Source organism: Pinus tabuliformis, chromosome 7, assembly GCF_031772625.1.
Source record: "Pinus tabuliformis cultivar Carrire ecotype Pingquan chromosome 7, CPIR1, whole genome shotgun sequence".
NCBI classification, from domain to species: Eukaryota; Viridiplantae; Streptophyta; class Pinopsida; order Pinales; family Pinaceae; genus Pinus; species Pinus tabuliformis.
In genome coordinates this window covers 1357380259-1357408157 of record NC_142293.1, presented here as the reverse complement: position 1 = coordinate 1357408157, position 27899 = coordinate 1357380259, and the positions used below count along the sequence as shown (strand labels likewise).

Genomic DNA, 27899 nt, shown 5'->3' with positions numbered 1-27899 from the left:
GATACGGTATTGTGGCATCATAGGCTTGGGTACATGAGTGAGAAGGGGATGCAGATTCTTCACTCAAGAAATTTGTTGCCAAGGTTGAAGCATGTTGATTCAAAATTCTGTGAGAATTGTGTTTATGGAAAACAAAAGAGAGGCAGATTCCTGAGTTGGGAAAGAAAAGAAGAGAGAAAAATTAGAGCTTGTGCATACAAATGTATGGGGACCTGCTCAGGGATCATCTCTCGATGGCTCTCGTTATTATGTTACTTTTATTGATGATGCAACCAGAAAAACCTGGATTTATTGTATTCGAACTAAATCTGATGTATTTGATACTTTCAAGAAATGGAAAGCTTTGGTTGAAAATGAGACAGGAAAAAGGTTGAAGTGTCTTAGATCAAACAATGAAGGTGAATATTGCAACAAAGAGTTTGATAGCTACTGTTCAGAGAATGGAATTCGCAAAGACAAGACAGTTCCAAGAACACGACAAGAAAATGGTGTTTCAGCAAGGATGAACATAATAATCATGGAGCGTGCAAGGTGCATGAAATTGCATGCATGATTGTCTTTACAATTTTCGGCAGATGTTGTAGATACTATTGTTTATCTAATAAACAGAGGGCCTTCAAGTTCCTTGGATGGTGGTATTCCAGAAGAGGCATGGACAGGTAAAAATGTAAACTACTCATTTTTTAAAACTTTTGGTTGTGAAGCCTTTGTCCACATTAATAAAGAAAATAGAACAAAGCTTAAGGCAAAATCAAATAAATGTGTCTTTACTGGATATGGTGTTAATGATTTTGGTTATCGCTTTTATGATTATGAAATACACAAAATCATTAGGAGCAGAGATGTCATATTCAATGAAAAAGTTTTGTATAAGGATTAGACGCAGGAAAAGAAACAGGAAAAAGAAAACAGAGAATACGCAATGCTTGATGAGACCACAGGGAAAGTGAAGGTGCCTGAAAATCATAATGATCAACATGCAGAACAACAACAACAAGAAGCACCTCAAACACCTGAAAGTGGTGTTAGAAGATCTACCAAGATAAGTAGGCCCCCTAAACGATACTCTCCTTCATTATATTATGTATTGTTGACTGATTTTGGTGAACCAGAATGTTATGAAGAAGCAGTGCGGGTAGAAACGAGGAAGAAGTGGGAGCAAGCCATGAAAGAAGAGATGGACTCCTTAACACATAACCAGGCTTGGGACTTAGTCAGGTTGCCTGTAGGTAAAACAACATTGTAGAATAAATGGGTTTACAGGTTGAAGGAAGAAGATAGAGGTAGAAAAGGTTATAAAGCTAGACTTGTGGTGAAGGGGTTTGCACAGAAAAATGGTATAGACTTTGATGAGATATTTTCTCCTGTTGTTAAAATGACTTCAATCATAACTATTTTAAGTTTAGTAGCGGTTGAAGATTTGCATCTTGAGTAGTTAGATGTGAAGACAACCTTTCTCCATGGGGATTTGGAGGAAGAGATATATATGTAGCAATCACAAGGATATGAGGTAAAAGGGGAGGAGAAACTAATGTGCAGGTTGAAGAAGAGCTTGTATGGCTTAAAACAGGCTCCAAGGCAGTGGTATCTAAAATTTGATAGGTTTATGTCTGAACAAGGTTATACTAGATGTCACTTTGATCATTGTGTTTATCTCAAAAGGAAAAATGATGGCAACTATATTATATTGTTATTGTATGCAGATGACATGCTTGTTGCAGGTTCTAACATGCAGGAAATAAATGTGCTCAAAAGAAAATTGGCATTTGCAATGAAGGATTTGGGTGTTGCAAAACAAATCCTTGGTATGAGAATAACTAGAGACAAGAAGAATAAAAAATTAACATTGTCCTAGAGTGAGTACATAGAAAAGGTGTTCAACATATTTAATATGCAGAATGAAAACCCAGTTAGTATACCTTTAGCTAGCCATTTCAAACTAAATAAAGAAATGTGTCCCAAGACTCAGGAAAAAATGGCTTATATATCTAAAGTTCCATATGCATCAGCAGTTGGAAGCTTAATGTATGCAATGGTCTGTACAAGACCTGATATTGCACATGTAGTGGGAGTTGTAAGCAGGTACATGAACAATCCAAGAAAATAACATTGGATGGCGGTGAAGTGGATTCTCAGGTATTTGAGAGGTACCACAAATCAAGCATTATGCTTTGGTGGTTCAAACATTGCTCTACAAAGATATGTTGATGCAGATATGGCGGGTGATAGAGATAACATGAGGAGCACAACAGGGTATGTGTTTACTATAGGTGAAACAACTAGTAATTGGGTTTCAAAACTGTAAAGTGTTGTTGCACTCTCAACAACAGAAGTAGAGTATGTTGTTGCTACAGAGGCTAGTAAAGAAATGATTTGGTTACAAAGGTTTCTGGATGAATTGGGTAAGAAGGACTTGGGCAGGTTATACAGTGACAGCCAGAGTGCCATACATTTTGCAAAGAACTATGCATTTCATTCCAAGACTAAACCTATATAGCTCAAGTACCATTTCATACGGTCAATGTTGGAAGATGGACAGTTGAAGCTGGAAAAGATACACACTAGCCAGAATCGTGCAGATATGTTAACAAAAGTTGTAATCAGGGAGAAACTGAGATTATGCTCAGTTTCAATTGGTCTTCAAGTATGATGAAGAATATGAGAAACAACCAGGTCCAAAGTGACTCGTCTAGCAAATGAAGCAGCGGTGGAGTTGCTATAATCAGTCTCCAAGTGGGAAATTGTTGGGTGTGGAGCTTGATTATCTTTTTTATTTAGAGGCATCGCCACATTGGACACCAGTTCGTAATGTGGCGTAATGTGGCGACAACTCCACTCGTAAAATGTACGCCGCCAGGGAGGGTCCAGGGGGGTGACGATGATTATTTGGAGCCCCCCTTGGTGGGGGATTAGGGGCAGCCCCCCTGAAGCTAAAAATAGATGTAAAATTGCCTTGTAAAATGTTGTAATTTCGTAGTCAATCTAGGTCGTTCATTAGGCGGATCTCAGACAGTAGAAGTTATGTTTAATTTAGTGTTTTTTCCTTAGAAGGCAACCCCTCGCTATATATGAGGGAATTGTATTGCGTCTATGTAGATTTGCATTTTGAGTGAGAAAGAGAGAGGAGATTGTGTGAGAGAGAAAAGAGAATTACAACGGATCTGATATAGGTTGTATCTCTTCAGTTTGCTGGATAATATAAAAGGAAGGACTAGCTATTTCTCCGTGGACGTAGCCCAAATTGAGTGAACCACGTATATATGTGTCTCTCTTGTTTTATGCGTTTTCTGTGTTTATATTTCTACAATATTTTATGTGTTTCATTGCTCTATAATATATAATTTTCTAACAGAAAAATCTTTATGGGAACCAATGGTGACTTTGCAGCAATTTTCACACAATCCAAGAAGTATTGATTCAATGGAAATATATGTAGAGAGAAAAATCCATATGGGAACCAATGGTGACTTTGCAACAATTTTCTCACCTCCAACCTTGAGGAAAACATTGCTTTTGAAGGGGGGCGCATATTGGGGTCCTACCCTAACGTTCCTACTTTAGGCTACCTAAGAGTCATTCAATTGATGCATGTAACAATCCTATTTGAATAAGGACTATTGCATAGTAGTGGATAGTTATTTAATGTAAAAAGGTCCACCTTACCCACTAGGTAATTGGTACTCATTAATGATGGGAGCACAAGTAGGTAAGGTATTCCTATTGAGAATCTACTTGAAGAGACAAGAGGCTATGAAATGTCTTATTAAGTATCATCTATTTGGAGTTTTTCTTAGTGAAAGGTTGCCCGACATTAACAGGCAAGTGAACATTGTTTTATTTAAATTAAAAAGTTAAGCAACATTACATAATACATACTATGATTTAATATTTGTAACAATTAATGAGCATAAAAACACATTTCTAATTTCTAGAATAAGATTAAATCGCATTCCTATTGTATTAGATAAATAAGGTCATCGACATTCCAAGAAGTAAAAGCACAAGTTTGCATCTACGACAGGCACCATACAAACCATAGTTTTGAAAAGCGATGCAAGTCAACTTGGCCAAGTTGACTGGGGATTGCTTCGAATGAGCCTTCAAAACAATTTTGTGGGCCAATTTGGTAGTTTCGAACAACAATATAAGTCAACTTGGTTGAGTTGACTAGGGACCAATTTAACTTAGCCTTCAGCACAATTCTATGGTAAAATTCAGTAGTTCGAAAAGCAATCCAAGTCAACCTCATTGAGTTGACTAGGGACCGCTTCAACTTAACCTTCAACTCAGTTCTGTGGGCCAATTTAGTAGTTTTGAAAAGTGGTCCAAGTCAATTTAGTCGAGTTGACTACTTGGATTTAGCCTTTAGCTCAATTCTATGGGCCAATATGGTACTAAACTAATTGAGTCAAAGCATGACTCAACTTATTTGGTATCAAGCCAACCCTACTTGGTCGAGTAGGAACCTCCCATGCCACCTCCACCTTGAAATTTTCAATTTTTTTTGTTAAATACATAAAGCTTAATCTCTAAACCCTAAAAAGTTTTTATAAAGAGACCTACTGATTTTATAGTTTTTGTTAATAATCCCTTTCCTATCAATGGTGATGAATTTGATGACTGATCATGTTGATCAATTATTTGTACTGTGTAGTAGGTCAGTAACTCGTCACATGTTTTTTCTAGACTCGAGACTATTTAGAGCTTCATTGATTATGTATTTTGTTGTTGTTATATATTGTACTTAGTGTTATTTTGATATTTTCACCCTTATATGGCATATATGAGTAGACTTTGCGTACTTAATCTCTAATAATTTGAAATCCTTAAAATATTTTTTTCCATTAAAATTTTAACTAGTTTATATATTTTTAGTAAACCGAGTCATTCAAATCAGATCAATGCTAATCAAAATCTGTGTTGACACCTGAAATCAGATCAATGCAAATCAAATCAGAATCGGTGTTGACCCACTCAAACAATTCCAAATCCAAATCCTAACTTAAAAACTATGGTACAAACTAGGTATCATGTACAATACATGTGAAGAAGTCAACATCGCAATGAAAGATGCAAGTAAGGCGCAATAGTTATAGATGACGGAAAAAGATATTGAGTTTCATTGATTATGTATTTTGTTGTTGTTATATATTGTAGTTAGTGCTATTTTGATATATTCACCCTTATATGACATATATGAGTAGACTTCTTTATCTCTAATAATTTAAAATCCTTGTAATATTTTTTTCATTAAAATTTTAACTATTTTATATATTTTTAGTAAACCGAGTCATTGAAACCAGATCAATGCTAATCAAATCTGTGTTGACCCCTGCAAACAGATCAATGCTAATCAAATCAGAATGGGTGTTGACCCGCTCAAACAATTTCAAATCCAAATCCTAACTTAAAAACTATGGTACAAACTAGGTATCATGTACGATACATATGAAGAAGTCAACACAGCAATGCAAGATGCAAGTAAGGAGCAAAAGTTAAATGACGGGAAAAGATATTGAAAACATAGATCTATTACAAACCAAAAGAAATTTCAAATAAACAAATGGGCAGTATGAAGAATAAGAGTCGTCCCAATTAATTACACAAAGCAAGCCCATAATCTTAAAAGGCAAGATTTGTAATCTTGTCAGAGACACCGCCTACCTTTGGAAAGTGAATATGTCTCCATCTTTATCTATCAGACGTTGGAGACAGTTCAGCAGAATTTTGTTTTGGAAACCGTTTAGCAGTTTTTTGATTGGAAATGTGATGCAACTTAAAATGATTTCTTTAAAACTGCAGTTTAGCAGTTTTTTATTTGGAAATGTGATTCAACTTAAATTGATTTCTTTAAAATTGTCGGCCTGCATGTTTAGTTCGCAAAATTTTTGAGAAATCCACAAAGCTCCCCCACTATCTCAAAGCTCTGTAAAGATTTTATTTTATTTGAACAGTGTCCCCACTCATCACCCTTAAGGCATGCAATGACAGGTTTAAAAATCTATTATAAGGAGGGAATCCCTGCCTAAAATAATAGTAGCTTGTAAAATCACTTTCTGAAATTTCTATGCACAGTTCTAAAAGCTATAAAATAATGTGCAGAGTGTCCCCACTATCTCAAAGCTCTATAAAGATTTTATTTTATTTGAAGAGTGTCCCCACTCATCACCCTTAAGGCATGCAATGACAGGTTTAAAAATCTATTATAAGGAGGGAATCCCTGCCTAAAATAATAGTAGCTTGTAAAATCACTTTCTGAAATTTCTATGCACAGTTCTAAAAGCTATAAAATAATTTGCAGAGTGTCCCCACTATCTCAAAGCTCTGTAAAGATTTTATTTTATTTGAAGAGTGTCCCCACTCATCACCCTTAAGGCATGCAATGACAGGTTTAAAAATCTCTTCAATAATTGATTGAAGAGTTTCTAGAAACAACTGCACTGAAAAGTAGAAACTCTGATCTGACACCAATGTATCTGACCAGCGTAAATTACATAAACAACTCTTTCACTTATGCATGCAAGGAAGCAAAGTATGACATTTTGTGCAGAAATACAATCGAATCAAACATTTTCAGCTAATAAAAATAAGGTCACACCGCAGTTATAAAATTACTATTTTTCCCTTATAGCTAATTGTGGTTCACTTCTATACAAAGAACGCGCACCCCAAATGGATAAACAAATGCTTCACCCACATACCCATGACTACAGGGTAAAATAGTATCATTGCTCCGACCTTGAATTCCCTCACATAAAAGTTTAAAACTGAACTTAGGATTAATATTTATGAAAGGGACAATTCATGGCAAATGAATGAGATGACGTTCTCTAATACACTCAGGGAACATGCCTTCCTACGAGTATTTATCAACAACATAAGACCAAAAGAATGAAGATAAGATGGACTTCTTCTACTGCAATGTAGCTAGATATTTGACGACTATATGACTAATTGTCTCAATGTACTTTTATTTTATTTTCCCACAGATTAAGCCCATGCTGATAATGTTGCTTGTTGCCTGAGGCAACAATTTTTGGCAGTTCTGACGGTATTCCCCATCACCGGTGGCAGAAAGCTTGGGTGCCTCACTCTCCAATACTCAGTCATGTACTGGAGAACACTCTGTTGTTCGGTCACAGAAAGTGTATTTTGGAAGGTACCTTTTGTCAAATGGTGTAAGAGCAAAATAACAAAAAAGCTGCCAAAGGGAATTAAATGACATCACTATCTTTTCTAACTTTGAAAGCACTTTGGCACTTTATTCTCCAGCTTTTATATGTTTATTAAGAAATTAACAGACATTTACTTCATAAGAGAATACTGTTCTCATTGAATACTAATTAGAAGGCACTTAATATGGAAATAGTTGAATTGTTTTACCTTTTAGACCTATTTTGACAACATGGAAATAGTTTAATTGCTTTACTTCTTCGACCTATTTTGACTGTATATTACTGATTTTTGTCGTGATTTTAGTTGTATATGGATCCAAAATATTGTGATTGGACTGATTTTGATCTCATATATGGGTCCAAAAAGTAAAACAGTGAGATTACTCTTCAAAGCACCAACCTGAAATATGGGTTGCATTTTGTGATTTGGAAAATGTGCCGATTTAAGGCAACCTTAAAGTTCCCCAGATGTGAATTTCTCACACCCAAACAATTCAACATTTGAGGAACCTTATAAAATACTGGCTATCAGACCAATTAAAAATGTTAAACTTGCTACAACAATAAAAAATTCCACACGACATCCCGTCATTGCCAGCCAATAACTTGAAGGCCAACATAAACAGTAAAACACCAAATGACTTGTACCCTATGTCACAAGGTTCGTCGAACTTTAACCTTGAGATTCGAATTTTGGCGAACCTAAAAAAAAATTTGAGGTTTGGCGAACCTCATTGAACCTCAGAGCCATTGACCAAGTCCATAGATCAAAACTCATAACTTCATGTCATAACTCAAGCTTGTAATTTATCCTTGCAATTTCCATGTCTATGATAAAATTTTTGATGTTTACTAAAACCTCATCAAAAAATTCGAACTCAAATTGAACCTAATCATTACCGAACCCGAACTCGAACCCTTGTGAATTGCTTGTACCCATATAGAATTCAAAACACACTTCAAAATTTCTTCCATCATGAATCAATAACAGCACAAGTATAAATAGTATGTCATGATTAACATGAAAGAGACAAGTAAATCAAATATTGATGAGGTAGTAGCATATATTCTACTTGATAGCTTGAAGGAAACTTCAAAACGGAAGGGTAACACTGTTTAGTAGTGTGACAAATACAGCAACCAGAAAAAAGAAACATAACAAATCTGATACAGGACTCTTTTTGATGATATGTTACGTTTCAGGGAGATTCCAACCAGGCCAATATTCCAGAATATGTTTAAAATGAAGGTAATGCACAATACTTAAATTGCCAATGGATTTATCAAAATGCTCTTCATTAGGATTCAGGAACCCCACCATTCCCAACCGTTATAAGTAGATGATTTAGATCGGTCATTTTCATAGCACATGTAATCTCATATCACCTTTAATTCACAATAGAATGGATAATATTTTTTGTTAGAAGGGATTCAATGTACAATTTCTTTGGATTAGATGCCAAGCTTGAGGGATAACTATTAGAATTTCCGACAAAATTGCCCAAGACTTTGCACCCTGCCTGATCCTTTTGGATCTCATATCATTTGGGTGTGAGAAAAACCTTAGCGGATGGCTTAATGATCTATCAACCCTAGAAAACCACTGATCAGTAGACTACAATGGATGATATCGCTAAACAATCAAAAATTCATAAAATTCAGCTCTAAAAGTGATCTGATTAAAATGACACCCTAGTCAAAGGTGGGTTGCAGGGTAAGCAAAAGCTGGTAGCTGATGTTGTACCCACCCGCATTCAAGTGTCTTCAATGACAAAATTGTGTTTGTGCTAATGTTTATGGATGTGCCAGCACAAACAACAACAGTTGAGCAGTTTGAGCCAGATGCAAAATCAGGGGATTCTCTGTTGGAATACATAAACCACATGCGGCCTCTTAGCCAAAGAATTCGGAAATGATGATGTTAGTTGCACTTTCTCCTAGGTAGGGGTAGGGTGAGTGGAATTTGGATGCTGTGACAGTGATATGACCCACCAGCATTCAAGTGTCTCCAACGACAAACTTGTGTTTGTGCCGATGCTCATGGATGCACCACAGCACACAACAACAGCTGGGGACAGGTGCAAACCCTGTGAGCCTTCGGAAAATAGATAAACAACACGCAGGCCCCTTATACAAAGGATTCCGAATTGTGTAAGTTACACTTTCTACCAGGTAGGGATAAAGTCAGTGAAAGCTGGGCAATGACATTTTCCCCGCTAGCATTCCAATCCATCCAATGATAAGTTCATGTTTGTGATCATGCTCTGGATGTACCAGTGCAAACAACAGCAGATGGGGCCAGGTGAAAGTCCTGGGTGTCTTTGAAGAAAGAGATACCACGTCCAGCCTCTTCACCAAGGATTCAATTCAGGATTCCGAATTGAATGGTGTCAGTTGCAGTTTCTCCCAGATAGGGATAACGCCAACCTTCTCCCAAGTAGGGATAACATCTAACGCCAACCTTCTCCCAAGTAGGGATAACATCAGTGAAAACTGGGCGCTGATATTGCCCCTACTAGCATTCAAGTCTCTTTAATGACAAATTTCTGTTTGTGCTCATCCTCGTGGAGGCAGCAGCCTACACAACAGCAGTTAGGACCGGGGGCAAGTCCTGGGTGTCCTTGGAGGAATATGTAATCCACATGGCGGCCTTTTAACCAAAGGGAATTCGAATCGATTGGAATGGTGTTAGATGGAAGTTCTGGCAAGTAGGGGGATAGGAAGAAGACGGTGCTTAAAAAAAAAGGCACCCAGGGAAAGGCTGCCGAGAAGCTCAAACAGACCACCGAATTTCAGATTATAATCTGATCTCAACATCAATCTATAGGGCATAGGCACATTGCCGAGAAGCTCAGAGAGAACACTAAATTTTAGACTATAATCTCATCTCAACATCAATCTATGATGCGTGAACACATCCTCGCAAAGGTTTCTGAACACAAACTTAAATGTGCAAACCCAGCATTTAGATATCCTGCGAAACACGATGGACTAGCTTCCTCGATTTCTCCCAATACAGAATCTTTACCAAAAATGAGCCCATTATCCCAAATCAAGAATCTCTTAAGCCAAACTTTTCAGATCCGGACAACGCATCAGAGAGGCCATTACAGTTCTTTATTAAAGCGAGATTAAATTTGCTCTCTGATTCTTAGACAAAATGTCGTATAGATCATGTAGGCCTCAAATAAACATAAATGCAATTTAACAAGCAAATTTCAAGTACCAAATTCAAAAATAAACACAGGCAGATAACGAAAGAGAATATTACCTCTGGTCAGTCGTTGGCTTCGAGGTGCATCAAGTTCGTCGTATCTCGACAAGTAAAGTCCCGGCAAGTTCTTCAAAAGATTATCACGCTTACTGCATAAGGACCTCTTACTGTCAGGACAATCTGCCGACTCTATGTCCATCCCGTCTTCTATCAGAGGACGAGTATTGGAGTCCCCCATTTCTCAATTTCTTCACAAATCCAACAAAGAAGGGTGTCTGGAGTCTTCTATAGCAGGGGCTTGTCGCTGTTTCTGGGACGAGGATCCCAGCTTTCTATGGTTGCTGCCTGTGGCGAGATATTTCTTAAATTTAATCGACTCCTTGGCTTCACAGTTTAAGCTGGTGATCACAGGCGAAGGGCCAGGACAGAGCGACCAGAGGGGTATAGATTCCCTTTTGGCCTCTGCAGCTCCTTGTCTTGCATTTTGTCCTGGTGGAAGAAACTAATCCGTGGAAAAGGCGGTTGTATGCCCGGATAGCCAAGTTGACAGGTCAGTCTAAGATCCAGAGTTTATAGCATCAAATCAGATTCAGTCAGATTCAATTTTGGTTTAGGCTCTGCTTAACGGTCCGAACGATTTTATCGCCATTAACCATCTGTGCAAAAACGAATTTAGCCCATAATCAGTTTTATTATGAAAACTGCGATCATGGAATGAATAACTGCATCAAATAAGAAAATTTAAAAACCTTTTAAACAATACTATTCCTGACAGGATCAAACAAAAAATTTCCACCGCTTAAACCAAATTCTCCACTTTCACCGACTCATTACAATTTTCTAGAGCTAATACTATTCATAAATAAATTATTACAAAATAATAAAACCTTCAAACTTCCTTTCATCAGTATACCGACCCTGATTTGGAGGTCCGACCTTGACTTGAAGCTCCTTATTGACCCTCGGAATTTAATCAACAGATCTGAGGATGAGCTCTCCAGTCTATGTCAACAACCGGAGGAATTGCAATTCTGTTTTGGTCAAAGTAAATCCCGTCCTTCCTCAGTCCTATCTAGTTTGCTGTCCCTCCTTCAATGAAACTGGCAGCCGTGAGATAGGTATAGCTCAGGGTGATACTGCCTTTGGATGTACAAAATAGTATGTATTTGTTAAATGAATTCAGCATCTTTAAAAACCCTTGAAACATTTGCGAAAATCACCAAAGCTCAAATTTACATCTCACTGTGAAATTACATGTTTGGAAAGTGTTTACTTCTAGTTATGCCTGTGAGATGGGTATAGTTCATGGTGATACTGCCTTTCAATGTGCAAAATAGTATGTGTTTGTCCTTAAAAACCCTAATTTTGATGGTGAAAGCTCAGACCCTAAAACATTCTGATTGTGAAAATCACAAAGCTCAAATTTTGCATTACATTCCATTCCATGAACTTGCGCATGAACTGTAAAAATCATTCCATGAACTGTAAATTTTCATTTTCTGCAAACAAATTTAAATTTAAATTTAAAAGAAAAGAAGGTTTTTTGTCGTTAATTTCCTACCAGTCGACATAGGGTTTGATTTTAGCAGAAAGTCAAGTGTGAAGAATAAGGTCTGCATTTGATTAGAGTCTCTGATTAATTTAAAGCTCAAGAATTGACAAAATCCGACATGATCCATCACTCCAATAATTCAATTTCATTAAATAATTTGGAATAGACAAACATTACATTAAATCGTTCAGACAATTGCGCATACTCATCTGAATCCAATATATCTTAAATTAAGATAAAAAAAAATCCACCGTGGTCGGTCCATCCATCCATCCATCCCTTAATGAAATCTTATGAAATACAATAATTTAAATGAATCATATAAAAGATTAGATTGATTGATAAAAACAATTGTGAAATGTTAATTTAAGGAATCTTTAATTGTACTCTTGCGAATCCGTAATAGCCGTACACCTATTAAATATTTTAATAGGATTCAATTTACGTACATATTTCACTTTATGCAATTACACCCATCAGTATATTATTGTGTGTATATATTATATATAAATTGTATTAAAAATATATATGTGGTGAAATTATTAATGAGATAATTATGATTAGTTACTATCAGTATTGTTATTAAAGGAAAACTAAACTATCTTGGATTATTTTATTGGTGATCTAAAAGGAGCAGGTTTTCACTTCTACTATATGTATATAAGTTTCTTTACATTAAAAAGAAAGAATTCTTAGCCAAAAAAATATATTATTTATATGAAAATCTTAAAATATATTAAAATGCATATTATTCATTTATTTTTTCCAAAATAAAAAATTATATATATTTAGAAGTAAAATATATACATAAGTTGTTCACTTATTGATATTCATAATGTCAAATCAGAAAATTTTCAAGTTTATATATAATATTAAGACTGGTACTTCTTCCTCTAGGAAGCATCTAGTTTTGAGAAATTTTAAAAACCCTAAAACAATGTAAAATTTATAATCCACCCATTATAAAAATCAAAAGAGAGGAAATATTTAAATTACTAAAATTTAAGAAAAATGAGAGAACAATAATAACTAATAACTAAATTAGTCATTTGTAATTTCCATAACATTTATAATTTTCAGATTTTTACAAATTTTCACATATTTGTTCAGCATAGATGTATTTGAGTTCTTTATTTACAAATGGTTGAGAGAGATTAATTCTCTTGAGATGCAAACCTTTTTTTGAATGCAAAATTTGAGAAAATGTTTGAACCTTGTGAAATTTGATTCCTTTGGACGCTTAGTAGATCAGTAACTAAGATAGATTTATGTTGATTCTTAATAATATTATTTATATTTATATAAATTTCACACCTTTATATATATATATATATTTTATGTTGATTCTTAATAATATTATTTATATTTATATGAATTTTACACCTTTAATATATATTTATATATATTATATTATGAACCGGTGACCTATCGCAAGGAGTGCCTTAACAGCACACCCATCGCAAGGATGTCCTTAACAGCACACCCATTCACCGTCAATCCAAAGCCCCGTGGGCTTTTTTTATCTCAAGAGCGTTGAGAGAATTGAACCCATGACTTCTCAATAGAAAATGTGCTTTAACAAAGGGGGCTTGTCCAATTGAGCTAACCCTTGGGGCTATTTTAATAATGATTATTAAGATCAAATAATACGATTATATAAGGACTAGTTTATGAAAATTAATATTTTAATAATGATTATTAAGATCAAATAATATTCCTATAACGATTAATATAACGGCCAGTTTAAGAATAATAATATTATAATTTATAATACTAATTTAATAATGATTATTAAGATCAAATAATATTCCTATAACGGCTAATATAATGGCTAGTTTAAAAATAATAATATTATAATTTATAGTAATAATTAAGATAGAAATAAAAAATAAAATAAAAAACAAACAATCCAAGTCAACCAAATATAGGGAACACAGTCAAAAAATAAAAATAAAATAAATAAATAGGAGTCAAGACCTATTAATGAGTCAGTATCCTATAACAAAAATAATAATTAAAGGAGACTAATATTAAAACAAAGCAATCAAAAGGGAGGGTAAAATTATTATTATTATTATTTTATTTTATTTATTCCAATCAAAAGGGAGGGTAAAATTATTATTATTATTTTATTTTATTTATTACTAGTCATTCGATTAGGTCTCCACATCACCCTGCCTGAGCTGATCTTGATGATGAACCACACTAGCTAGTTCGAAACGCCTAGGTAAAATTTTCTCTATGTGATTTCTACCGAAAACATCTTCTTAATTTTAATACTGGTTATATATTATGATTCAAACTATTAACATTTATCACTTAATTTTATAAATATATTAAAATTTATGATGAATAAATAAATTATATAAATTTTAATTATGATTATATAAAGCCTTATAAATATAAATATATAGCCTTATGATTATGATATAAATATATTAAAATTTATGTATTATTATATAGCTATAGTGATAAATAAATAAGTTATTTTAATTTAAATTATGATTATCAAAAATAAATAATTTTTTATACATTTAGGGTTTTAATTTCAACTACACATAATGAGGGTTTCAAGAAGCCACGTCTCTATTTAAAAAAAAATAGGACTAAACCCTAGTTGAAACCTATTCAAATATTATTGGTAGGTTAGCATTGTGTTCAATTTGAATTTTGTGAATAAATTTAAACAAAACAAAACAAAAAATAATAAGATAAAACCCTTGTTAAAACTATTGGGATACTACTTTTAGGTTTTCGTTTGTATTCAATTTGAATTTCAATTTGGTTTTAGGTTTGAAGAATTTCGAAGTTTCACGTTGAAATTTGTTGAAACCCGTGACTTAGTATAAAAATTTTCTCTTTTTTAATTTTATTAAAACCCTTTGATATATGATGATGATGATTAACCTCCATTAAGACAATATGGTCTATCCGACTTTAAGAAAGTAAAAATTAGTTGAGATTCTTTAATATTTTATAAATTTTCTCTTTTTTTAATTTTATTAAAACCCTTTTGATATATGATGATGATGATTAACCTCCATTAAGACCAATATGGTCTATCCGACTTTAAGAAAGTAAAAAATTAGTTGAGATTCTTTAATATTTTATTTCTATAATCGAAAAGGAGAGAAGTGTTCTTAGATCACCATAGTTTTGTTGACTTAACAAGTCAAGAAGGTTGGTAGTGTGGCAAAAGGTTTTGAAAATTAGAACGGATGTGAATAAGTGTTGGGTAGTCCAAGAGAAAGTGTTTTTCATCTTCAACCCTCTTAGTATCGCAAAGGTGACAAACTCTTTTGTCCCAAGGTGTTTTGGGAATTGACCAACACCTGGTTTCACTTTGAAGCTCATGAGAATTAGTTCTTATCTTGGCAATGTTCAATTTCTTCTTAGCATTGTTCAATACAAAAAGATGGTTCTGGTTATCAAGATTGGGATTAATCACCTCCTTATAATATCTTAGCTTCATTTTTCTCTCGAACCCCTTATCCTCCCACAACTTATCCTTAAATTTGGAAGTAATAATATTTTTAATATTATCCTTATTCTCCAAGATGATCTCCTATTTTACCCCCCAATGGTCTAGCCAAGACTGAGTTTCCTTATGTCAGCGTCGCTTAAGCTGAAGGTGGGGGTATTGGCTAGATTTGGAAGCAATTTTGGAGAACCTCTTAGCTTCTATGTTGTATAGCTTATTCTTATACAAGGAATACCTAATCATAGCCACCATTTTAATGGGGGAAATACTAGCTTCAATTAAGAGGACAAGGTAGGGAGAATTTCCTTTAATCTTGAGGTTGTAGGTTATAAATTGATTTTGTATCAACTCAATCTTCTTCCATGATTCTCTAGATATACTGCAACCCCAAACCTCACATCTGTATAAAATAACATGGGTGACAAGAGTCTCAAAAAGGAACTTTCTTTTACTCAATACCCAAAGATCAATCAACTTACAATTGTTTTCAAGCCCATAATAAGTTTTCCAACCTCCAATTATCCTTTTCTCAATGCTATAATTTTAGTTGAGTTGATGATGAATGTCAATTCCCAGATATTTGTAGGAGGAAACTTTCTCCAAGTAGTTATTATCATAAATGAAGTTATCATCGTTGATCTTTTTGGATTTAATTATCATGTCTTTAGTCTTGTCCATATTAATAGTCATACCCATCTTTGAGGTAGTAATCTTGGAGGATTCTAAGTCATTTGTAGAGATCGTCATGGCTCTTGGCTAGGAGAATGATATCATAAACATATAGGAGAAGAATAATGACCATACCAGTGAGCCTAGGGGCATCACATCCTACAACTTCCAAACACTATTTGCGTAACTTCGATAGTGCATTTAATTTCTTGTGACCAACCCTCAATGGTCTTAAGCTTGGCAATAAAGTTCTCATATAGCCTAGTCACAAAAACCCTTGACTTAAGAGGAACCATTATCTCTTCTAACCTCTTCCAGAGCTTATCCTGAGGAACTGTGTCGAAAGATTTTCTAAAGTTAACAAAACAACATAAGAGATCAGTTTTATTATTGTGACATTTCTCTGCAATTATCCTAAGAGTAACAAGATGGTCTAGAGTTGAATGATGTCTCCTAATTCCATCTTACCCTTTAACCCTTTTTCATTGGTTTTCAAGCCAAAGGCTAATCTACCTTTCCAAAATAAGCCCATACAATTTGGCTAAAATATGACTAATCATAATCATCTTGTAGTTAGGGGAATGTTTTTATCCCCACTATTAAAGATAGGCATAATAAGGCTTTGTGTCCAAGGCTTAAGTCTTGTTTCACTGCCAAACTGAGAAGTTTGTATATATGAGGGATGAGGATGAGCCTTTCCATTTTGAAAATTTTAGCTTGGTAGCATTCAATATCCCTAGTTGTCCCAGTAGCGAGCTTCTTAATCTTAAACTCCATATCTTCCAAAGAAAAGATATCCTCCTCCATAGGAGTATTCTAGATGGTACTCATGGTGTTAAGGGAATCATAAATATTCTTAAGACAAATATCCCAGTTCTTTAAGGGGATTGAATTGTAACAACCCCAAAATTTAAATATACAACTAATTAGATAAATTATATGATTTATAATCAACACACAACTATTGAACTAATTAGTATATAATTTCGAAAAATATGAGCCGAGATAACTTACCTGTAGTGATGATATTCCTTATTTGTGATTCCAGAGTTGAATTTTATTTGAATCCTGTTCACTGCAACAAAGTTTTGGGGACGACTCTCCACCCAACCGTAGGCTCAGCTGCACATAATCTTTCTATAGTTGGCCACCCCCGAGCCCTCAATCAACGTACTACTGCCAGGGAATCCTTTGTCTCACAACACTTTTCTCCCAAGAGAATGGATGAATCTCATCCTCCTCCTCATCCATTAAATAGACCAAAAAATGGAAAGGGGTTTGCATGCACACATTCCATGTGTCAACATGCAACTTTTATTTCTTTATTTTAAGTTTTACTTAATTTAATATTTCTCTTAATTTAACTCTTTCTTATTTTATTCATTTTTACTTTTTGTTAACTTTACTTATTTTTACTATTTTTATAGTTTACTTTTATATATATTTATTTAAAACTCCAGTTTATTATTTACTATTTATTTATTATTATTATATTCTCTTCATTATTTATTATTTATTTACTATTATTATCTTTTCTTTATTATTTATTTACTATTATTATTTTTTCTTCATTTTTTACTATTTATTTACCATTATTATCTTTTTTTTATTGTTTATTATTTATTTACTTATATTTTAATATTATTTTATTTATTTTTTATTACTATTTGTATTATTATTAGGGGACATTGTACACTCCCCCTTTTTAAGGAACTTCGCCCCAAAGTTAAGTTGAATCGTTTAACATTTTATTTTATTTAGTTATTTATTACTTCACGTTTCCCCCCACCCTCTGCTGAACTAGTATAACCAGCAGGCATCAAAAGTTTCCACAACACCCGGGAAATCCCAAGGAATCTTTGTCCTTTTTCCCACTTTCAGAGCCAGACATAAGCCTCATCGGTTTGTACACAGTCCAAGGTTGGCCCCAAGGCTCGCACCCGGCTCAGGCATCATCTACCCCAAGACAGGCATTCGGTCCCAGTACTCAATGACTTCGGGAATCTCACAAGGCTCGCCCACTCCCTCCACACTCACTAAGGTGCACAACCCCAGGCATCAAATCCCTTACCACCCCACTAGACTTCAGCATCCCATTCGAATATCAAACACTTGGCCTCCAATATCAAGCACTTAGCCTCCTCAAGATGGTCCCACAAACCCTCAAGAGTTGTCCATCAAGAGCTATACAAGAAAAAGGAACCATTGGCATATGTAGTGTTGATTGATTTTTTCCCTAACCCATATGGTGTTACATATTCTCCCTCATAGGTATGGGCACCCATGAGATCATGAAATAAATTGGCCGTCGTAGCCCATTTGTGGATTTCCTGTCAATCACCACATCTCAACATACATCTGATGCATTAGTTATAATTATAACATCATAGAAGATAACCCACATGCCAACTCTTGCATGTCATCATGAGAACATAACATCCTTGTTATCACAAAATTCTGCATGTCATAAATCTACATACAATTACCACATGCTTCACATCATAATATCCTCCTAAGTTATAAAATCAACATATCAACATCAAAGACATATCATCACATAATAATGCACATGTCAATATACCTCATATCATAACATCATAATCGCTATGCATATCATATTCATCATAAACATACAACATCATTATCATAACAAATAAATAAATAAGCACCACATATGCATCATTAACCTCTCATCATAACTATACCATTTACCATCACGTCATGAAACATCATTAATATGAGAATCATCTCAATACTTATCAGATATAGAACAATAATACACTATAAGCATTCTTATCATAGTTCATCAAAATCAATTTCATTTGCTTGTATAAACAATGAATACCAACTAGGAAATAAGATTATTCAACATCCCTCTAGGTTGTAGGCTATCTCACCAATACTATTAGTGTCATGTTTTCATCAAGATACCAATTACTTTTCAATAATCATTTCCACTTCTGTCAACTAGGAAGTTGACCATTTATACCATAGGTATACTGATTTAAGTAAATCATTAAATTTCAAATGAGCCTCATTATCTTGAGACTTAATCTCTTGTCATGTAATCTTCCTTCCCCAAGGAAATTTTAGTGGAATTCATTGTTAAGATATTACTGGTTGTACAATCATTCTCTAAATTATCAATATCAATTAAAATTCCATGATCACTATACATATTTTGCTTATCCAAATTGCACAAATAAACTAGGTCATCATTATTTAAGTCTTATGTCATGTTTAATCCACTTTCATGAGGGCTTGTTGTCCCTTGGTGATTTATCCATCACACGCGTAATTTTTATTTTACATCCTCAAAATATTTACTTATCTCATCGAGTTCCCATCTTGATACCACTTGACCTCGATTCATACTCAATGTTTTCTCATTAGTCTACATAGTTTATTTCCTTTTTCCAAAAGTTAAACAATTGTTATCCTTGAAACATTTCTCTATTTCATCACTTGTCATTTCTCACCAATTACAAGTATTCACAAATTCCAATCTTGACACTTTTAAATTTTGTAGGTCATCACTATGACTCATACCAATCATGTTATTCAATCCACTCATCAATATCCCTAAGATAACTTTCTAGAGATAGACCCCATAATTTAGCCCTAGACATTATTATGTTTTCACAGTTACCTTCACACTTCAATGTTATGCACCTTAAGAACTATATGAACTTTAATTATTTACTCCAATCTTAAAATTTCATATTGTTGTTATTCACATTAGCACCATGATCAATTATCACTAATGTTGGACTTACCATGAAAATAATACCTTAATGCTAAGGCATTTTCCTAGTTTTTGCTCGCAAAATCTTCCCAATTTCTAATTTTAGCTTCTTTATTTCCGTCCCGCAGATATTCATGGATTACCATAATTCCTACAACTTGAATGAAATTCATAGTTATCATGATCATTAAACTTCATTAATTGTTATCAATGCCTATTGCAAAATATTACATCATATTCTAGGACAATTTATTACTTCTTGTTGATTTCTTACGATTGTTTGTGAAACTTCCACTCATTCCCTTAAGTATCTATCTAGTACTATTCTTTATTTATCTCATTATTCCAATTTGTTCTAGGACAATTTATTACTCCTTGCTGATTCATTACATTGTTTGTGAAACCTCCACTCATTCCCTTAAGTATTTATCCAGTACTATTCTTCATTTATCTCATTATTCCAATTTGGTCATGGTCACCATGACTATCATTCATTATCATTATTAATAAATTTGTAAGTTTCTCCCTTGTCATTCCTTCTTATATAACTTCATTAAACATATATCGTTTAGATTAAGGAGCAATCTTAGAACCCCTATTTTTTTTCTTTTAATAATTTTTAATACCCTTATCTAATTATACTTATTTTTCCACAATGCTAGTTGTTAACACTATTATTTCAATTTTGTATAATTTTCTTTCCCCTTTTTAAGAGGAAATATCCCCGAAAAAAAGTCATAGCATCTTGAATTCTATTATATAGGCACTTTAAATATATTTGACATCCACTTTAAATACTTTCCACATGAAACTCCCAATTCTTTATGGATTGTATATCCTACTAATATTTTCCCTTTGATAAGAAAACATGATAATTGATAAAACCTTCTTTCATTTATACCACTAAATTCTCACTTCCAAATTACAACATTCCTAGTAGGTTGTCATACTAATCATCACCCCATAATTTCATCATAAATAAGTTTGAAAAGTTTGTTGTGGATTGGTCCTCATCTCATTGAGATATAAAAAAAACTTAAAACACTTTAACCTTCCAATATTTCGTTAAGTTTCCACAATGCATCACTCTAAAAGGCGTGCCTCTTAAGAAGCGCAAACATAAAGATCTTAGTGACAATGCAATTCCTATAGTAATTTTTTTAATACAACCTATTTAAAATACACACGACTTACATTAATTTCAAAACAATCAATTTGTACATAATCCACATTAATTTGCTCAAATATGTTTTTCCACACCTAGTTTGCACATGTAACTTAGCAAATTTAGTCTATTATTAGTCTCGAATGTTACTTCATATTGGAAGACCTCTTCCTAATGTTCATAGTTAGGATTTCATTACCATTCTTTCCTCCTTCAAGAGGCTACATCCTTAGAGAAAAGTCAACCAACAAACTACCAATATTCACCATGAATCTAAAATTTCAATCACTCCATCTTACTTAACTAGCTAATCCACATCATTATTACTAGGTTTTTGTTTATTCACTTCTCCTCCAATGTAAGTAATCAAATATGATCTCAATCCTTGCATCTTTTCTTCTTTTATTTCATCTTTTTTTTTTTAATATTCAAATAAATTCTTTATCAATTATTAATTTACACTCAAATTTCTTATTAAATCAAATATTACATTCATAATTATTATAGATAATAATTTTATAAACCTTCATACAATGAAATATTACAAAGTACTTCTAATAAATAATAAAATAGAATAATAACTTATCAATCCTAAGATAATATTTTAATATTAACTAAAGAAATTCAACCTTCATTACCCATTTCAACATAGTACTTTAATAATAATTAAACAAATTCAAACTTTTTCATCCAATTGGATGAAGCCACATCTTATAAATTTCTTCCCAATCTTTAAAACTTCTATTCATTTTTATACTATATATTAATATATATTCTACATAACACTCATTATTAATATTTAAACTATTTTTTATTTATTTATTATATAACTAGATTTACCTTTCTAAATAACAAAATCCTTCAAAAACGAAATTTTAGGCACAAAGCTTTATTATCCCTAACTTTATTTAAACTAATTTTTTTTAGTATTTATTTTTTTAGTATAGCAAGAAAATTTTGTTGATCACATGATTTGGATTTGCTTCAAAAGCTATTAAAACCCTGACTTTGAATTATTATGCTTTATCTTTATCCCATCCTTGTGATCGATTCAAATGGAGGGAAGAGGGAGAGAGCCTTGGAGGCAGACTAGCAATTTTCATAGATTTCTGATCTTGAATTTTCAAGGACTCAAAATCTTGATTTTGTTCATTAAAAGATAATTTTAATAATAAATTGGAAATAAATGAATATAAAAAATATCAACATAACTAAAAAGAAGGTATCATGTTCTACATTAAATAATAGATAAAAAAAATGTTTGTAGTTTTATTAATAAAAATAAAATTACAATACAACAAATTGATTTGAATCTATCTATTGTTTTTATTATTTCTTACTTTTTGTATTTCTTTTTGTAACTAGGCGGTAGGTAGGGGCCAACCTGCTTATTGCTTGGAAGAAGACCGATCTACCCACAATGGGTTGCTTATCACTGTGATTGTGTGAGGCTTTGGTCAAGCTTGGACGCCCCTTGGGAAGTGTAATCCCCCCAAAGTGGCTTCCATTCCTCAACCCTTACCCATGATATTTGAACCTGTGACCTGGCGGGTACTATACCCCCACGCAAACCAACTAGTCTACACCTCATGGGTACTTTTTGCTATTTTTATTTGAACTTATATTATGTTTTATTATTAGTATTATTTGATCTAATGTTTCATTTTACTAATCATACATCTCTTCCATGTTTAACATACATTTGCACTCATTTGCAACCACTGCAACATCTCTCCCATATTAGGTTGTAGAGTGCCTTTGGGCCTAATAAAGGTTGTATATTGATTAATTTTGAACATGGAATTTACATAGTAATGAGCCTCATTCCAACCATCAACCAACAAAACATATAAAAAAATAAGTACAAATACATATATTTCCTATATTTCCTAGTACATTAAAATTATGAACAATTTACATAATAAAATTGAAATTTGATCTTACAAAATAATAATATAAGAGTTATGTGACACTCCAACATTATGGTGCATGTTACCTATGAAACAAAGGCATTTTGAAGTGTTTAAATATAGTATAATGTAAAGAGTGGATGGTTTATACCTATTATAAATGATATTTATCATATTTTTGTGTGTTTTTGGTAATGTTTTTTTTAACAGAAACGGGTATGAGCTTTCATTAACTGGGCAGCCAGAAGCCATGAAATCGGTTACAAATAGGCAAGTAGATTTTCTGCTTCACTTTTCAGCCAGCGAACTATGCCCTCTACTCTTAACAACCTCTTCTTTTTACATTTGGCAAAGTGTGTTTCTGCTGCTAATTTCCCCAGATGAAAGATACAAACAAACTGATATAGAAGGAGACAAAAAAAAATTTCACTTAAGGGAATTGGGTCTGAAAGAACTTCATTATCTCTGAGAAGTGAGCCAATGTCTAGTTGAGCTGCCTTGTTTGCCTCACTGTCTGCTTCTCTATTGTTTGTTCTCAAGACATGAAAAAACTTCAGTTTCATAGTCTTTGTCATACCTTTGATCCTTGAGACTATCCTTGCAAGTTGCAGGTCTGCTGAATTGGAATTGTTCACCAATGTTTGGATAATTACCTGGGAATCTCCAAAGACATTTGCCTCCTTATAGCCCAATTCTTTGAGAAATTTGGATCCTTGAAAGAGGGCCATCGCTTCTGCTTGAATGCTTGTAGAGTGGCCTAAACCCCAAGCGAATCTGTGGACAGCTGATCCGTCTGGATTTATTATGATACCTCCGGCTCCCGCAATACCTGGGTTCCCTTCAGCAACCCCATCAAAGAAGAGAGATGGAAGAATTTAGTTGGACATCCAGATTTGAAAATCTTGTTCATTTTTCCTGATTTGCAAATCTTTGCAAGAAGGGGGAGAACTGTTTGCTTTTGGGAATTTGAAATTAAGAGCAGATCCTAGCTCTATGTCCTGCTGGCTTGAGTTGGCGTCATCCCCTTTGTCTTCCAGCCACTCAGCTAGCTAGCATTTTGCTGCATTGGCCACTAATCTGAAATCCTGCTCTTTATTACGAAAATTCCTTTGGTTCCTTTCTAGCCATACTTGCCAACTGATAAACTTTGGTAAAGCGCTCCACGCTGACCTGACAATTTTATTTTTTGGAGGGTGGCTTAGGTATTTGGTCATCCAATTTGCAAATAACTCTCGGATTGAAGATGGGAAGGTGAAATTATGAATCCAGTGGACTAGAAGCTCATGCCAGATAGAGGATACGAATATGCATTCAATCATAATATGTAGAGCAGATTCAGGATTTTCCTTACATAAGGAGCATCTAGACGGCCCATAGAAACCCCTTTTCTGCAGCCTATCTTCAGTCAATATTTTCTGGTGACAAAGGAGCCAACAGAAGTGATCAACCTTGAGGATTGAAGGGATTCTCCAAATGCCAGTCCAGGGAGCAGGGTTGGGGGACATATGAGGCCTCTCTAGGCATTTGGCATAGCCCTGGGTTACAGAGTAGCCTGTTCGATTTATTCCCCAACCTCTCACATCGTGCTTGTTTTTTAGAATGGGAGAGAGTCCATCTAAGTGCGTGGATAGAGAATTCAGGTCAAGACGCAGATGGGCAGGAGAAGCAAGTTGTTTCCAACCAACCCACACATTTTCCTCCCAATTAGATAAATCCCACAGCGTATTGATATTTGCTTCTGTCATCCAGCGCTGCAAATCAGGCATGTGCAATACTTCAGCCAGCAGGGGTCTATTAAGAATGTTGTCCTTCCATATATGAATACGCTTTCCATTGCCTGGAACCCAGAATGCGTGATTTCTAATCAAAGAATTGGTTTGCTGATGAACTTGCTGAAAGGGGTGTTGAATTTGTTCTTGGGCTGGTCTAGACATCGAGTTCTTGGTCCTCTAAAGTATTTTCTCCATAGTGCAATTTGCACCCAGCCAGGATTTGGAGCTATGATCTTCCAAATTATTTTGGCTCCCATGGCTACGTTTTGAGCATTGAGATCTTTAAAATTCAAACCTCCCTCCTGGAAAGGTCTGGTGATAGTATCCCAATTTATCAAAGAAAATATTTTCTCGTTTTTTTTACCTCCCTTCCAGAAAAAAAGTTTTGATTAAGTCCTCCATCTTTTTTATGATTCCTACAGGTGCCAATAGAACTGAAAATTTAAATAGAGGAAGACTGTTGAGCACGGATTTTATGAGAACTGCTTTCCCTGCTAAATTTAGCCAGGAGGACCCCTAGGCTTGCAAATTTAGTTTAAATTTGTCTAACAGTGACAACCAGTCTTTGCCCAATGCCCTTGAGTGAAAGATGGGCAAGCCCAGGTACTTGAACGAGGACCATGAAACAGAGATTGCAAACCCCAGGCAGCGAGCAATGGAATTTGCAGTTGAGGCGGGAATGTTCTAGCTGTAAATGTGACATTTGGCATTGTTTAGAACACTGCCCGAGATCTTACAGTATTCTTCCAGGACTTCTTTAAATTTGGACGTTGAATGCGGTGATGCATCCCCTAGCAAAATGGTATCATCCACAAAGAGCGCATGGTTGATGCTTTTGACCCCTCTAGCTATGCATAGACCAGCTAATTCTTGATCCTGTTGTTTGCGTTGAAGATAGAAGCTGAGAACAGAGGCCTGAAGAACAAAAAGGAGAGGGGACAGGGGGCACCCTTGCCTCAACCCTCTAGAGGCTTTCTCCTTGTTGTGAATACTGGAATGGATCGCCTCTTGGACCAGCGCAAAGTTGTCCACCAATTGCCTGCCTTGGATAAATCCACCTTGATTATTCGAGATGATTTTGGGGTGGAGCCTTTTCAACCTATTGGCTATCACTTTAGTGATGACTTTATACCCAATGTTACAAAGGGAAGTTGGGTGAAATCTGCTGAATGAATTCGCTCCTTTCTCTTTGGGAATGAGAGCGAGAAAGGCTGAGTTTGTACTGCCACCTATATTTTGACAATTCTGAGATTTCTGTATCATTTTGTAAAAATCATTTTCTACTATCTGCCAACAAACCTGGAGGAACCTGGGCATGAAACCCTCTGGGCCCGGGGCTTTGTCCAGGTCCATTGAGAACAAGGCTTCCTTAACTTCCTTTAGCGTGATTTTATCTTCTAGAGACTGGTTCATTTTAGAGGAGGTCATGATAGGGACTACGTCCAACAGGGCAATGTTGACATCAGCTCCAGCTTCTTCTCTGTACAACTGCTCAAAGTGAGCTGTAGCTGCCTTTTTTATGCTGATAAAATCCTCCAGAACTTTATTGTCTTCCTTTATCTCGCTTATGGAGTTGCGGCCTTTCCTGGCTTGGGCTTGTTTGTGGAAGAATGAGGAATTTCTACCTCCAGATTTGAGCCAGAGGCTCTTAGACTTGAGCCTCCAAAATTCTTCCTCTGCTAGACAGGTCTTGTGGAAACTTTGTTGAAGTTTGGCCTCCTTTTCCAATTCAGCCTTTGTAATTTCCCCTGTTTCAAAATGCAGATGTTGTCTTTCTAACTCACTTTGAATTTTTTTCCTTTCCGCTGCCGGATTAGGCAGGGTCTTGGCCCAAGCTTTCAACATGTTTTTAACTCTTCTGAGTTTTTCCTCCCATACAAAAAACGCTGATCCATTGACTGGCTTCTTCCAGCACTCTCTGATTTTTTCCATAAAATATTTTTCTTTGATCCACAGGGAGCTAAATTTGAAGGGAATAGGTCCCAAGTCCTTACTGGTCAATAGCTCAAGGTTGATGGGCTTATGATCTAATATGCTGCTGTGGAGAATATGCAATCTGGCTTCTAGACCAAGGAGTAGAAAGGAGCTTTGCACTAAAAATCTGTCCAGTCTTGCAGCTATGTGTCACGGGCCAACCCTCTTGTTTGACCATGTGTACTTGCCGACGGTTGGCTTGATATCTATCAGATCCCAGTTTTGCATGAGGTCTTCTACTGATTCTCTTGCCGAATCTTTGACAATGCTACCTCCTTTTTTTTTTTTCTGACGAAAGGAGGGTGAGATTGAAGTCCCCGACTATGATAATGTTTTCCAAATTTTCTAGATCTACCAAGATTTTGATGGAGTTCCAGCATGTTTGCTTTTCACCTGCATTGTTAAGGGCATATACATTGACCACGCTAATAGTTTCCTTAGTTTCTAAATGCTGCAGTTTTAACAAAATCCAATGAGTATTCAGGGACTCAGAGATAAGGGAGAACTTATTTGGATTCCAGAGCGACCCAAGTCCTCCAGATGCTCCACGGGCAGAGGCTGCATGTGCTACATCTTTCTTCCAAAACTTTCTGCTTGCTTGGAGGAAGGCTGAATCCTCCAACTTAGTCTCCTGGATGAGAAGAATGTCTGGGGCTTCTAGTCTTATTAGACTATTCATTGCTTCTTCTTTGGCTTTGGAGACCATTCCCCTACAATTCCAGGAGACTATCTTTGTCATTTACTTTTACTGTGGTGAGCTCCTTTGGAGCTCTGGGTTTGGATCTTCTTCATCTTCGGGTTTTTTGCTAGAAGTTTCTCTAGCGTTGGCTAGCTGCCCTGGAGCTTGTCTTTGTATGTTTCTTGCTCCCTTTTTTCTTTTGTTGACATTCAGCCTATTGTAGATCTTCTGGGGGTAGACTGCGAATCTCTTATTTCCCCTTCTTCCTCAGAATCCTCGAAGTCTTGGGTTTCCTCCTCCTCTTCTGATATCTTCCCTTTAGATCTCTCTGGCCCGCTTTTAGATTTGGGCAGGGAGACTTCTTTCGTAGTTTCAGTCTCCTGGGTGTTCATGATTTCAGATCCCAATATCTCAAATTTATTTCCTTGGTTCTCCATGGGTGGGTGCTGAGCAGGGCCCGATTGGGTGGCTCTGGAGTTAGTATTTGCAGTCTTCCTGAAAGCAGTTTTGGATATTTTTGCCTGATTCCATCCTTCTTCCTTCCCTTTTTCCTCTACCCCTTT

The 27899-nt window shown here is 34.9% G+C and overlaps 1 long non-coding RNA gene across 3 annotated transcripts; it reads right to left on the bottom strand.

Annotated features, from left to right (window-relative positions):
• Positions 1 to 10451: 10451 nt before the first annotated feature.
• LOC149252600 (uncharacterized) lies at positions 10452 to 12142 on the bottom strand. 3 transcript variants are annotated; one of them, XR_016266960.1, is made up of 3 exons: positions 12119 to 12142; positions 11307 to 11478; positions 10452 to 11045 (listed from the first exon to the last, which is right to left on the bottom strand). It is a non-coding gene; the product is annotated as an uncharacterized LOC149252600 (long non-coding RNA). The 3 variants fall into 3 exon arrangements; XR_016266958.1 differs by lacking the exon at positions 12119 to 12142 and adding an exon at positions 11951 to 12108; XR_016266959.1 differs by lacking the exon at positions 12119 to 12142 and adding an exon at positions 11644 to 11887.
• Positions 12143 to 27899: the final 15757 nt, after the last annotated feature.